Source organism: Mus pahari, chromosome 20 (assembly GCF_900095145.1).
Source record: "Mus pahari chromosome 20, PAHARI_EIJ_v1.1, whole genome shotgun sequence".
Taxonomy (NCBI): domain Eukaryota; kingdom Metazoa; phylum Chordata; class Mammalia; order Rodentia; family Muridae; genus Mus; species Mus pahari.
Window position 1 is genome coordinate 37,378,430 of NC_034609.1, and position 15,534 is coordinate 37,393,963.

A 15,534-nucleotide genomic window follows, 5' to 3' on the forward strand; every position below is an offset into this window, starting at 1 on the left:
TGTGTGTGTGTGTGTGTGTGTGTGCTTCTGCACTCAATAAAATCCAGTGGGATGCTGAGAGCTTGCTTTTCTCGCCTTCTTATTGTTTAAATCAAGAGAAAAGGAATCTGATCCGTCAATCCTAGTGGGCATCCCTCACAACTCACGGCTAATCAATCTCTTGACCCAAAACACAACTCAGTTCTCCCGACTGAAAACCAAACCCAAGATTTTCCACCTCGAGGGAGTTACAGCTGCATCCCTAACGGAACCACTCAGGCCAGCTTCAGAACAGGAGCAAGATGGGGAGGAGAGGGACACAGAACAGAGAGCAAGACGGAAGGATGGGATGACCACACACCTTGGACCTACGCCGACCTACGAAGATGACATACCACACTGGCAAACACCAAGCTGCCCAGTGCTCAGGTAGCAACTGGGCCTGAAGAGGTTTCAGCCGTGCAGCCCGTGACAGATTATATTAAAACAGCTCTTCTAAAACGACTTTTTAATTGCACAAGAACACCCTAGCATCTCCGCCTCCTCGAAAGTGTCTGTGTCTCCGAAGAAAGAGACCAGTATAAAATTTTGAAATCACTAGCACTTGGGCTGGCAGGATGATCCCCCCTCCCCCCAGCAGGGCTGACGATCACAAGAAACATGCTTCTAATCTGCCCGGGGTTTCACAGCTGGGGACCTTTTATGCTTTACTCTGGGATGGGATGGAAATGAGCTCTGGGAGTCTTTTCTTTTCCCTTTCATGGCCCATTTATCATATCAAAGCCCATTTGTCTGTACACCAGCCTCGCCAAATTAGGTAAACCGGGTTCAGGAGGAACAGACAGCTGTTAGCAAGAGGAGTAATCACAAAGCCGACGCTTCATTGTAGCAGCTGCTGGGTAAACACTGTTTTCCACAAATATGGCAACTAAAATGCAGGCAGCTAATGGAGAGATCACTGGGGGTGCTTAGATTGCAATAGAAACCAAAAGCCCTAAATTCTGTTATGGTCCCAGCCCCTTCCTCCCTCTCCCTCCTTACCAACAGCTACCTGCTTCCTGGTACTCCTATGCAGCTCCACAGCTGTGGTTTTTCCTTCAACCAATAGGATCCACTTGAGTTCTGCTTTCCTAAAATCTACCTGTCCTGGTTAGCTTCAATCCTATATGTCCTGTTATAATGTGTTTCCCTACGGATGTGCAAACTTATATATTTATTCCTGTGGGAGAAGCAACAAAGGAGACCCACTCTAGGGTTAGATCTCTGGGTCTAATGTCTTTGGCACTGTTTGTGCATCCCCCCTCCAACTGCACCCCCCCCCCCATTTACTGAGCTATAGGAATAAATATACAGCTGCCTTTTAGATAGACAATTTTAATTATTGGCGGTACATCTTGGGCTTAACAGATTCTTTTCCATTTTGTGGGGGGATGGGGATGGTGAGGTACAGGTTCACAAGTGACAGGATCTGGCCAGGATTGTGGAGCTAGCTAACAAGTAGCTGTGTGAAGGTATAATTTGACAATTGAAGATGTATGTATGTATGTATTTACGTATTTGACTTAGGATCTATCCCAGGGTCTGGGGTATCCTAGATGATTTTCCATATATAAATATAACTTGGCACCAGATCCAACATTAAATGCATTCCATATATGATTTATCTATTTATCCCCCCCCCCCCAAAAAAAAAGCCCAATGAGTGAAGTCTAACCATCATCTCTATTTTCCAGACAAGGAAAATGCAGCTCAGACAGGTAGAACCGGTAGAATCTGCCCAGGGTCACCAAGCTAGAATGGGGAGAGTCCCATATCTGAACACAACACTGTTCCTTATTGTGTGCCTTCATCCTGTATGTCATATGACATACATAAAACTGGCCCTATCAGCAATCAGTCAAGAAAAGGGGAGGGGCTTACAGTCTTTACAGTTTGTCCCAGGATCTGAAACAAATAGTAGGTTTCAGACCATCAGTTTCAGAGCCTAGAACAAATATTGACCTCTGATAGATTCTGGACTATTGACCCTTGATAGATTCTGGGAAGAGGGGCCATCACTATCTTTAGCTGTGTGCTCACTGCTGAGCCTACTCTGCTCCAGTTGATAGCTCCAAAGCCTTAGTCACACAGATGACCCTGGCTGATTGCAGCATGTCACAAATGCAAATGGATAGACATAAACATGTGAGAGAGATTGGAGAAGTGGACAAGAGGAATGGGAAGGTGGTTGTGAGATGGATCAATAGGCATTGATCTCTGGACAAATTTAATTATTTCTTTTTAAAGCCAATGGGGAGGCTGAAGAACACAGTGTTGCCTCTCACCATATAAAACAATCATTGTTCATAGGTAACGACAGCACAGGGTGACTGGCTGCTCATTCGGGGCTGACCCTTGGGACATAATGAAAACCCAACACAAATAATCACCAATTTATATCAGTAAATGCTTTCTCACTTACTGCATGTGAAATAAGAAGTTGTCCTTTTGCTATGCAAACAAATGCTCAGATGTATGAAGATTCAGAGGAAGGCTTGATTCAAGACGTCTGCAGGGGTGTTGGGAGAACCGAGCCATCACAGCCGTCCCGGGTGTGAGGAGGCCTGGGGTGCGGAAACCACCACAAGGGTAAGGGATCGTTGCTGAAACGAGGGCTGGGCAGAAAGGCAGGACCAGATGCATGGCTGATGGAGCACTGTAACACAGACTCCCAAGGATTCATCAATGGGCCCTGAAGAATGAACATTGCCCCAGGAGAACTATATTGGGAGGAGGGAGCAACATGTTGAAGCCTCAGGCTCTTGGGAAAAGATTCTGTCAATGCACCTCATGGTAAAAATCGCCATCTTGAATGCTTTTCCTGGCTTTGGGCTCGTCACATCTATGAAGTTGTAATGCTGCCACAGGCAAGATGGAGGAAAACTGAGAACTTAGCTTTCTTTGTTTCCAGCTGTTCTGTGACTGAATTAATTTTCCTCTAATCATTTCTGTTTCCAAGTTTCTTGTGAGATATAGGGAAAATGATTCAGTTTAAGCAAAGACAAGAGTGCTTGGTAACATTGAGGCCTAGCAGAGAGGAGGAGACTTTATCAGGATATGGAATGAACCAGGGAGGCATTTCCTTGAGCATAGAATTAAAAAGCGTTATTACCAAGTCATGGTGGGCTATGAATCGCTCTAGGGTTTTCTTTCATTAATATTTGGCCAGGATGGTAGGAAATGGATTTGCAGAATTGAAACAGGAAGAATGGGAGAATACACAGCAACCTGTGTGAGCAAGTGAGCCCAGGAACCTACTAAACACAATCTATTCACCACTTGGAGAGGGCTAGGGCAACTGGCATAGAGTGTTGGTTGTGGCACACTTACTGGCAAAAGAGTTGACCCTTGTTAGGAACATGTCTCTATTGGCATGGAACCCCAGGTTTCACTCAATCTGCCTAACCCCTTGTACCAGGGGTTACATAAAGGCATTGAAGCCCAACAACAGTTTGCTCAATATCTTAAAGGTACCTGGTCAGACAAGTTCCTTAACTATTCTATGCTGTTATGGGAGAACTTAGCCAACCTCAATGTGTCAAGGGTATCTGTGCTCTCCCTGGATGCCGGATTCTTGTAAAAAGTGTGGGACAATATTAAGAGGCTGTTTGACTCCTCATGGATAGCCACTTATGCTATGATGGGAGGAATGCTCATACTAATAATTATTTTGTTTAAGTGTCTCAAACAGCATATCTCCAGGTAGCACTCAATAAATAAGGTGATCCTCCAGGTGCTAATGGCTCTCAAAAACCCTGATTGCTATCCCCGCCCCCAAGGAAGTGATAAAAGCATGAATGGCAGTGATCTGTGAGACCACCAGGTAAGCCATTCTTCATCTCCTCCTTGTGTGACATGCTTCCGGAGTGATTTCTCTTTGAGGGCTGGTAGTCAGTGACGGGTATGGTCCTGGAAGACAGGACAACCTAAGACAGTCACAGTCCCATATACTGGGAATCATCCAAGGCAGGATCAACAATGTTGAGGCAATGGGACCCTGGTTCCCACTAGGCTGTCAAACATCTAAAAACAAAAGGGTGGATATGTAGCAGAAACGGCAGGTTGCCTCTATGTAAATGCTGGGGGCCACAAGGCCACAAAATCATTTCCTGCAGGAGGATCTAATTGAGGACTGAGAGACCAAGGATTGATGATACAAACAATGCCAACCAATCAAGAACTGCTGTTTAGAAGAGATGCTTTCTTGGGACCAATGAGGACACAGGTGGAGGGTATTAAAGGAGCTTGTAGCAGCGTTCAGAGGAGCTGCACCATTTCTCACCTGCTCCCAGAATCTGTGTCATTGACTCTGCACTAACTCACCCCCAACCCCCAAGAACAGGTAGGATCAGGCACCAAACAGTCCAAGACACAGGGAACATGTATCTGTTGATAACTGGCTCTTTCCTTGATGTCTTGTCTTGGGAGCATCTTCTAAGCCTGATCTGCCATTGTCATTCAGCCATTGCCTTGAACTTGCCTCTCCCTGAGAGAAAATTGGCTCTCACAAGTGGGAAGATACAGAGATCATCCCCTGCCTCATCACACTAGTTCATTCTCAGTCTTGCATCTCTCCTTCTGGCCCCAAGATTCTACTTCTCAACTCAAGCAGAGAGAGGAAAATGGATGCCCACACACTTCTGGGCATCGTGTTGAGAACAGGAAAGCTATCTTGAAATGCTTACAGATGTAGAGACTGCTATGGTTTGAGACCCTAACATCCTCCAACAGGCTTATGTATTTCAAACATTGATTCCCCCAGCTAGTGGTGCTCCTGTGGGAGGTTGTAGGACCCTGGAGTGGGAGGCATGACTGGAATAAGTAGGCCACTAGAGACAGGATTTCCTCGGGAGTGTATCATCCTGCTCCTTCTTACTGTAACCTGACTAACAGGGATGGGGATATTTTGATGACACTCTTGAATTCCTTTATCTTTGCTCTCAAACTACTAAGACAATGAACCCTAGGAAAGTGGAATTCTATCAGGAATCTCAAACTGGGAGCGGAGAACACAAGATGCCTGGGCCAGTCACAGGGGGAACTGGAAGAAAATTTACCATTACACTATTGTACAAGAGAAAGTAAAGGTCATGATGGGTAGGGCCATATCTTGACTGGGGGTGATTAGCTATGTACCCCCCACCCCGGCCCTCTATTTAAACCTCTCTTCAGGATCCTAAAGATGGACTCAGAGGCACTGTTGAATCTCCATCTTCCCAATGTGGCCACATTGAATAAATTTCCCTTTTCTGCCTTTTGCTATTGATTTGGCTGTTTTAATTGTATTATTGAGGACGGGTAATCGAATCTGGCTTCCTCCAAGTTTGCTAACACTATCACACTCCGCATTCTGGTTTGCCAGGCTGTGAATGAGTCATGAGAGATGCTTCTACGGCAGTGGATTGAGCCATTCCAGCTGTCACACCTTGATGTATTTTGTCACTGTGAGGAGAAAAGTAGCCAACATAGAGGTGATATTGTTTCTATTCTATCCATTAGATGCCTGCTTTGCAATCCAAGTTCTTCTATATATCTCCCATGGTCATCCTCAAAAGCAAGGAGAAAAGCCTACCTCCAAAGAGGGTTTTGAAATTGGCTGTGAAAAAGAAATAATCCCCATCAATACAAACACAATGATTGTGAATGCCCTACTCTGCCTATCCCATGCTTCTGGAACATATGTTACTGTTGCTAGTAATTTGCTGCTGTTGCCTGCAATATTCACGTGGTGTACGGAGTGGAACGCTCGGTGGACTTTTTCAGGGTGTTAGAGGAAGGAAAACTAGTGTCTTAGTTACTTTTCTATGGCTGTGATAAAACACCATGGTGAAGACAACTTACCAAAGAAAACATTTAGTCGGACTTACACCGTTCCAGAGGGTTAAGCACGATGGTAACGTGAAGACATGGCAGCAGGAACAGAGAACACATGGGAATAGCAGGGTCTTATAAAACCCCAAAGCCTTCTCCAACAAGGCCACACCTCCTAATCCTTCCCAAACAGTTCTACCAACTAGGGGCCAAATATTCAAACATGTGAGCCTATGAGGGACATCCTCATTCAAACCACCATAAGTCATAGCCCTATGGCTAGTCTGGTGAAGGGGAGTTTGTGATGGGGAACACCATTTCACCCACCTTACTCTTAATTGCTACACAAGTTCAGAGGAGGACGAGCCTTACAAAGAAAGCTATAAACACCTTGTTTTCCATGGGGCTAAGCCAATTAACCCACTGGCTGCCCAGCACCTATTTGGGGAACAAAATGTTACTTTCAAATATGAAGGATTACATTCAGAGAAACACATTCTGGTTTTTAATCCCTGCCTTAGAAGCATTGTCTGTGTTCTGAATGACGAAGCAGGAAGAAAATACAATTGGGCAGACAGTCAGTGGCCTTGCTGGAAGGATGATTCACCGCCTCGGTGAATGCCCCGCTGACGTCATTTGAAAGGCCAGCATCCTTACAGAGCTTCTAGTTACAGTGTCTTGTGCAGTCTTTTGCTTCCGTGTAGATAGCACAGAAGCAAGCTCATTTTACAGGCAAAACCCTTTAAAATTTGCAGCAGTGGATGCCATAGATGTATGTGTGTGCATGCATGTGTGCATGTGTACCTACCTCTCTCTGTCTCTGTCTCTGTCTCTGTCTCTGTCTCTCTCTCTTGCTCTCTCTTTCACACACACACATACACACATACATACACACACAGTGTGTGTGTGTGTGTGTGTGTGTGTGTGTATGTGTGTGTGTGTGTGTGATGTATACATTGAAGAGTGTGTGCATCCATGTGTTTATCCTTAACACTTGTGGGTTGGTAACCTGACCATAACTCCGGTAAAGAGACTAGCCCACTTCCCATGCTACCTCTTCATCAGTAAAGAATGCCTCCCCTCTGGAAACACAAAATGTCTACAATATCACATCCACGTCACTAGTTACTCTCCTAACTTGAGGCGCCTCTCCTCTCTCCTTCCACATGCTGACTTCAACATCTATCAAAATTGTCTCCCAGTACTGGGCGCCCACCCTCTCTTGAGTCATCTCCCTCCTTCTGAAATGACCCCCTTCCTTCTACTTCAGTCCGACTGGTTCTTCACATCCATATTCAATAAACAAACACATACTGACTACCTGGCTACAGGAGGGTGGGAACAGGGCATAGCTCCTTCTCTATTGAAGCTAAATTTTGGGTATGTGGGGAGAGATTAAGGAAAATTAGGTATGTATTGTTTTATTCATTAATAAGTGCTAGTTTTAAAAATGAGGCAGGTGAGTATGTAAGAAATGAAAATACAGATTATTTTTGGCTTATAGTAGGAGTGCCTCCCATAAGCTCAGCACAAACTGGAAATATTGTTAAGTCAAATATTCATACACAGGCCAGGTGTGATGGCAAATATCTAAAATCCTGTATCTTGAGAGGGTGATATAAGAGTTTCAAAGTTGAGGCCAGTCTAGGCTAGTTAGTAAAAGCCTATCTGAAAATACATTTTTATAATTCAGCAGACCCAGCAAATACCATCATTTGGCAATACAGGGCACTCTAAAACCTTGGCTGTCTATTCTTGGGATCACGTGGGTCACTGGCATCTTTGCCTCCCTGCCATTCCTCGCATAGAGAATATATTACCAGTTATCAAAAGGCCAGAAAAAATAAACCGCTAAACTCAAATGTCAACGTCCAGTTTCTCCTGAATGCACACAGCTTTTGCACCACTCTAAAGTTTTGAGTAGGACAATTTTAATTTGGGGACAGTACATATTTCAGGTCCTGTCTTAAATAGCAGCATCAGGCTCTCCATCAGATGCTCCTTGGTCCTCAGAGGCAATAATTCATGCTAACTTCCTGTCCCTACGCATGGCTCTCACACTGTACTATCCCAAGTAAGCTCTTCACCTGTACTAGGCACCAACACACGTTGTCTCTGGGTTCATAGGGACCAAAACAATTCTGCCAGGCACACAAAGGGAAATTCTCGCTCAAACAAAGTCCGCTCTAGTTTTGTTGTTGTTTATTTTATGTGCATGAGTATTTTGCCTGCCTCTGTGTATGTGTACCACCTGTATGCCTGATAACTACGGAGGCCAGAAGAATGTGTCAGATTCCTCTAGCAATGGAGTCACAGATGGTTGGGAGTTGCCCCGTGGGTGCTGAAAATTGAACCTGGTTCTTCTGAAAGAGCAATCAGTACTCTCAACAGCCGAGCCATCGCTCAGTGGTTCTTAACCTTCCTAATGCTGTGATCCTTTAAAATAGTCATTCTTGCTGTGTTGACCCCCAAATCTAAAATCAGTCTTGTTGCTACTTCAAAACTGAAATTTTGCTACTGTTATAAGTTATAATGTAAATATCTGATATGCAGGATATCTGGCATGTGATCCCTATGAAAAGGTTGTTTTCCCCCCACCCCCGCAAGGGGTCTCCACCCCCAGGATGAAAACCACTGCTCTACAGTCACACAAAGTTAGCTCTATAGCTGGATTTTTTTTTAGGATTTACATACAGATTCTGAGTGTGCAGCAGAGGGCATCACACGCAGCCCTGCCCCAGTGCCCCTCTCCATTGTACAAGCAGTCAGAACACATTTTGAGAAATTAACATGTGTATTTCCCCTGCCACCACATCAGTAAATTCAATTCAGCTCAGATCATGTGGTAAGCACACAAAATGAAGAATACTTGTTGACAGCAGCTCACAGGAAGACCTGTCTTATATAAGAAAACCTTTGCTTAATCTGGTACTGTGTGGAATCACAGGGTGGGCTCATGAGGTAGGATGTGTATTAATTCTTGTGTAAGAGATTTTTTTTTAAGGACAGAGAGATAATTTCATGGCTAAGAGCATCATACTGTTCTTGTAGAAGAGCCAAGTTCTGTTCCTAGCAGTCCTGTCCCCATATCAGAGGACTCCCAACGACCTGTAACTCCAGTTCTAAAGGATCCAATACTCTTCTCTGGCCCCCGAAAGCTCCTGTACTTATGTGTATCCCCCTACATACACACATACACACACACACCTAAAATTAAAACCTAAAGAGTCTTCTTTCTGATGAAGCGTTTTTTGTTTTTGTTTTTGTTTTTGTTTTTGTTTTTGTTTTTCCTGGTCTGCATTCCCTCACCAAACACTGTGGAAATGCTGTTAAGAATTTGCCCCTAAAGTGTGAGTTTTGCCTGAGGTCTTGCTATCCTCTGTGGAAGACTGGAGCAGCCACTCTGCAGAGAACTTCAGGATGACAGGAAACTTAGAAGCTATACTACTTAGATGGTGTTAATATAGTAGCGACTGGTCACTTGTGACTGTTTAAACACAAATTAATTAAACGGGACCAAATTAAAAACTGACTTTCTCAGCCATTCTGGCTGCAGGGCAAGCACTCAGAGGCTGCGCTTAGTTCATAGTTGCTCACCTAACACAGATGGAGACACAGACGTCATTACATAAAGTTCTTCCGTCTATGATACCAGCAGCAACATCCTTCCACAACAACTGGAAATGACACCAGTGTAACTCACAATCTTGGCTGTCCTCTTAATGATAGACACTGCCTTCCTGACACCACGGGACTGTTTTGTGGCCATTCTAAGCATTGGCCACACAGGAAGCTGGAAGTTAGCAGCAAACTGACAGAATCTTTCCCAAAAGGCTGGTCCAACTGTCTGCCTGCAATGTGATATTATTATTGAAGTTATAAGATGAGCTGGTACACATCAAATACCATCCCTGGAAATAGACTACAGATGGTGTGTGGTCCTTTACTGAGGTTCCATGAAATTTCTATCTCATTTCAAACTGGACAACAGACAGAGTCTATTTGCGGGTAGGGATATGGGTTGTGGCCTGTGTTAATTGGCTTTCTGTTGCTGCGATCCAGTGTGCGTTCAAGAAACAACTTAGAGGAGAAAGAGGTTTTTACGGCTTGTGGTTCCAGAGGGGATACAGTCCGTCAGAAAGGCGTCAATCACTACAGGGGTATAAGCATGGTGGCAGGAGCAAGAAGCTGAAATAGAACAGGAAGTGGAACCAGGTTATGAAAACCTGCAGCCTGCCCATAGTGAAGTACTTCCTCTAGCAAGGCCCCCACCTCCTAAAGGTTCCTTAACCTTCCCAAAGAGTTCCATCGCCCAGATGTATGTAAGTAGTGTATCCAAACACACTAGCTTACAGGGGCCATTTCTCATTCAAACCACCACATTCCCTGTATCAATTACCTAGGAAGGTCAAAGACTTTCAACTGGGGTTGAGTGAGGAGTTTGTGGGCAGCTGACTCCAGGACCAAGGTGAGATCACAGAGGGCAAGTATCCAGCGAAGCAGCCTTTGTTTCTGCCGTGAAGTCAAGCTGTCCATACATCCAGGAAAATCTTGAGCCAATTTCACAACTAATTTCCTGGCTAATTGGGAGCAGAAGGTGTCTCATTGAGAGACACAGCCAAACCACGATGTGGTTGCTAGATGGAGCCTTCCCTCCGATGACAAACTTCCCAGTATACTTGTCACCGGTAATTAAGTCTTCTTAATTGTTCTATTACACAAAGATCACAAGACAGAGAAGCAATCAGACACCACCAATCTCTATCTCATTTCCAAGCTCGTGTGGACGATTAATGGTGTGAACTGCGTGAAGGCAGCACTCAGAGGTGTGGTGGTCTGCAGCAGACCTGGCTCAAAGATTTAAAGCAAGCGTATGTCTGTTTTATTATCACACTGTGAAAATTCACCATTCTTGGAAAAGGCTATGCTTCAAATCTCATTTGAAACACCTGGAAATAAATCTCCAGCCTTTTGTAACCTACAGCTGTTCTGCGGGCATTTCCTTTATAATTCCTATATAACCCGTACTGCCCAGTTTTATGTCAGCTTGACACATGCTAGAGTCATTTTGGAAAGGAAAGCTCAATTGAGAAAATGTCCCCACCATATTGATCTGTGAGCAGACCCTGTGCTGTATTTCCTTCATCTGTGATGGATGTGAGAGGGTCTAGCTCACTGTGTGTGTAGGGGTGGGGACGAGGGTGGGCAGGGGTGGGTGTCATCTCTGGGCTGGTGGTTTTAGATATGTAAGAAAGCAGGCTTAGCAAGCCAGTAAGCAGCACTCCTCCATGGCTTCTGCATTAGTTCCTACCTCCAGGTTCCTGTCTCCAGGTCCCTTCCCTGACTTTGCTGGATGACAGACTCAAAGTTGCAAGATAAAACACACCCTTTCCTCCCCACATTGCTTTTGATCATAGTGTTTATAACAACAACCAAGACCCTAACTCAGACATAATCTTAGAAAGGTCATTCAAGACCTTTCTCCAGAAGTCTCTTTTGACTGAATGTTGGCTGCTGATGTCTAGCCTTTATTAATTCTTCTCTCTGTTCTTCCCCTCCTTCTCTCCTTCTTCTCTGAGATACAGTCTCATGCATTCAAGACTAGCCAAGTTTGTTATGCAGCCAAGAATAACCTTGAACATCAGATTCTGGAGCTGTCACCTCCCAAGTGTTGAATTGCTGGGATTGCGGCTCCGATATGCTAGAGATCAAACCCAGGGCTTCAAGCATGATTATGCAAACACTCTACCAGCTGTGCACCCCCAACTCATTCTACTCTCCACTCTACAAAGCTGTTCTCTCTGATTTAGTGTCACCTCAGGGTCTCAGGGCAAACACAGATGCTCAACAGACCCCAGGTCAGTATCTCTGAGGTCGGAGCCCTTCTGCCTCACTCCATAGCTTCTTTGGTGAAGCGTTTGACTCCAAGATGTTTGCATCACCAACAAACATCTCATCCTGCCAAGAACCAGCCTTGAATCAAAACATGTGCTGCACCAGATTCACATCTTTCTTTTTTAATGGGTCTTTGAAAGTAAGAGGAGGAGAGATTTCTGCCTGCTGTAAGCAGCAGTTAACTCAGAGACTCATGGCTGAACATAAGCATAAGTGACCACTGAATGCTCATGCCTGTGTGGGACATCTATATCACCTTTCCCTGCGGCTCGGGGAACATTGAGGAAGAAGGAGCAGGGGGACATGGAAGGATGCTGTGAAATGGTGTCTTTTGGACATGACATGGCCATCAGACCTATGAACTCACTACACTTGCCCGTATAAGGCCTATACTCATAAACGGGATTTAACCAACAAGGTCAGCCAACATTCAGCAGCCCATATTATGTAGGAAGCTCTCTACTTGCATCCCACTCTGTACAACCATCCATTCACCAATCATGGGGCCTCTCCATGAGTTGAGCCTGCCTGTGCTGTTAAGCAATGGTATATTATGCTCCTTGGTAGTCAACCTTTCCTCTTCTCTCTGGGGCTACCATATCACCAAGGTATCATGTGGCTCTATCAGTACCCGTTGGACTCAGCAGATTACAAAAAAAAAAAAAAAAAAAAAATAGGAGAAGACATGAAGGGGTAATGAAGGAGGAGGGTGAGGGTGATATATCCTGGGGCTTTGGAGGGGGTGGAAGAGAGGAGTTGTGTGCATATGATCAAGATACATTGTTTACATGTATGAAGGGGGGCAGTCCTGATGCTAACGTTCTGTTCCCCAATTGGTTCTTGATTTGTCAATAAAGAAAGCCAGGGCTAATTGTTGGGCAGAAGTTACAAGTGGGACTTCCATATCCCAGGAGGAAAAAGCAGACTCAAGTAAGGAGAGAAGAGCTTTCACTGTGCTTTGAAACGAGAAGGGCACAGCAGTCCCGTGAGATCTCAGGAGGAGCTGGGGCCTGTGTCCACTGCTATAGGTAGGTGGCCAGGGATGTTTTGACAGTGGCTAGGTGGGAATACCCACTGACGTTTAGGGCAGGTGGAGAGATGGAGATAAAAATATTAATAAAGGCACGCTTTTCCAGGCTGGAGACAGTAATGCCCAGCAATTGTGCCAAAAAGGAACAAACTGTGTATGTCTCTTTTTGTCCAATGATTCAAGGGAAGCCAGGTTGGAGCTGGTATTGCAGCCCATCCCAGAGCAAGGGGTGGTAGAAAAAAACTACACGCAACACATGTATGAAATTGACAAAGAATAAATAAAAGATACCTTTTGAAAAAGTTAGACTAGAGAGCCATAGCTCATCTGGTAAGGTACTTGTCACACAAGAATAAGGACCTGAGGTTGAGAGATCCTCACCACGCCCATAAACAGTCAGGCTTGGTAGCACACACTTGAAATCCCAGTGCTAAGGATGCAGAGAAAAGAGCATCTTTGGGGTTCCTAGCCAGCCAACATAAATAAATTCATGAGCCCCATGTCCCTGTTTCAAAAATCATTGTAGGCAGGGCTTGAGGAGGAGTAATAATCAAAGGTGTTTTGTTTTGTTTTGTTTTTTTTGAGACAGAGTTCTTTATAATTAAAGTTGTCCTCTGGCTTCACACACGTGCTCACCTGCAGGCCTGCAAAACACACATGTACCCACACACTCATACTCATACACACTGTACACACTCACTCATACACACACATTCACATACTCACACCACCCACACATGCTCAATCACACACTTACACTCATATACACACATACATTCACTCACTCACTCACACACACTCACACACCAATAAAATAGAATTATAAAGTCAGAACCGTACTATGTAGGAAGCTCTCCACTTGCAGTCCGCTTTTAATCCCTTCATCAGCCCTGGAGCCTTTCCTGGGTTGAGCCTCTCCATGCTGTTATGGAAGGGTACCTTATGGCCCTCCATAGCTGAGCTTTCTTCTTCCCTCTGGGGCTACCATATCACCAAGATATCAAGGCAGGTGGCTCTATCTTCTCAGCATTAACTGACACTCACTGGAGCTTCTGAATCAATTCCTTTGACCTTCAGCGAAGAACTATTAGAAGTTTAGGAACACATGATCCTTGGTGAACTTTACCCTAAAATGAAAACCTATAGGGTCTATAGCAATGTGAAACATTCAACCTGGAGAGAAGTTTGTTAAAACTGGGGGAGTTTTACAGGGATTCTACATAATGGAAGTCAATATCAAGTAAATCACAGGAAGTCCCTGAAACTGACAAGACACATGAGGCCTCCTCTCTAAAGTTACATAAGCAATAAGGGCTGCCGAGGAGACTCAGAGTAGCTGAGCTGCCTAGAACATACTCTTTACTCTGTCCAAGTGCCTGCAAATTGTTCAGGGACCCCAAGGTTCCAGTTTTTAACAGCTATCACCCATGAGTCAGAGTTTGGTGATGGAACTGCCTTTGAATCATCCTTACTTTAATAAGGAATCCAAATAAACTTAGTAGTGTCTTAGTTTAGGGTTTCATTGCTGTTGCTGTGAAGAGACACCATGATCAAGGCAGCTTTTTATAAAGAACATCTCGTTGGGGTGGGCTTACAGTTTCAGAGGTTCAGTCCATTATCATCATGGCAATAAACATGGCAGAATCCAGGATGACATGGTGCTGGAGAAGGAGCAGAGATGTCTACATCTTGTTCCAAAGGCAGCCAGGAGGAGATCTCTTCCACATTGGATGGAGCTTGAACATAGAATCTCAAAGTCCACCTCACAGTGATGCATGTCCTCTAATATGGCCACATCTGTTCCAACGAGGCCACACCTTCCCATGCACCAAGTGTATACAGAGCACCACTAGTAGTATCATCTCCTTAGTATGTCATCGGTTTCATGTCTGAGGTGAACAGACATTTATGTCACATCTCAGGAAAAGTATCCCATAACAGGGATCAATTTGTCTAGACAACACCTGTCCCTGCGACATGATTTTGATATCATTGGCCCCTGACCTATTTGTAGAGAAATTCCCGTTTATAACCCAGTCCTTCATGGCCCTCTCCACTCTCTTTCCTTCCACGGAAACATTACTTGGCTTGGGTTAGGGAGTAGCATGAGATGAGGCTTAGAGAAAGGGTTCCCTTGGCGGGAAGAGGAGGGAGAACAAGCCTTGCTTCCCTCAGCAAGCTGTGTGGTATTTGTGTGTGAGGATTCTTCTGGAATCCTTCTGAGTTTTCTTCCAGGAGCTTAGCTTAGTGACTGACACTCCTCTAAATCCAGGAAGGAAAGGAGGAGACTCATATTCTCCGAGCATTATTTCCCCAGTGCGTTATCTTACTGTTTCTTTGCAGCCTTGCTGGGTCCAACTCCACTGCCCACAGCAACCAGGGAAATTAATTACTTCTCTGCTGTGCCCTACTCCCCTGGGCTCTTAAACCCCTTTGCATTGATAAAACTCTTAATGGTGTTCCTCTAATTGTGAGCTGTGAGCTCTTCTTCAGGTAGCCTTTGCTCCGGAGGGCTTGAGTGGCCTGCAGTTGAAGCTGACCCTGACTCCTGGAGCGTGCTTTTTCGAGAGGCCTGCACCTGTGGGATTTGGCTTTGGGAGGCCAACTTGGCCGTTTTCACCAAAATTTTTCTTCCACAAATTTTTTTTTTTTTAAAGAATTATGTTCCTACTGGTTAATGCGTGTAGAGCTGCTCAGAGAAGTCATTGCTTTTTAGAAAGGCTTCCAGTGGACCATGAGGCTCTGCTAACTACCCAAGTGCTTCCTGAACCCACCCACCC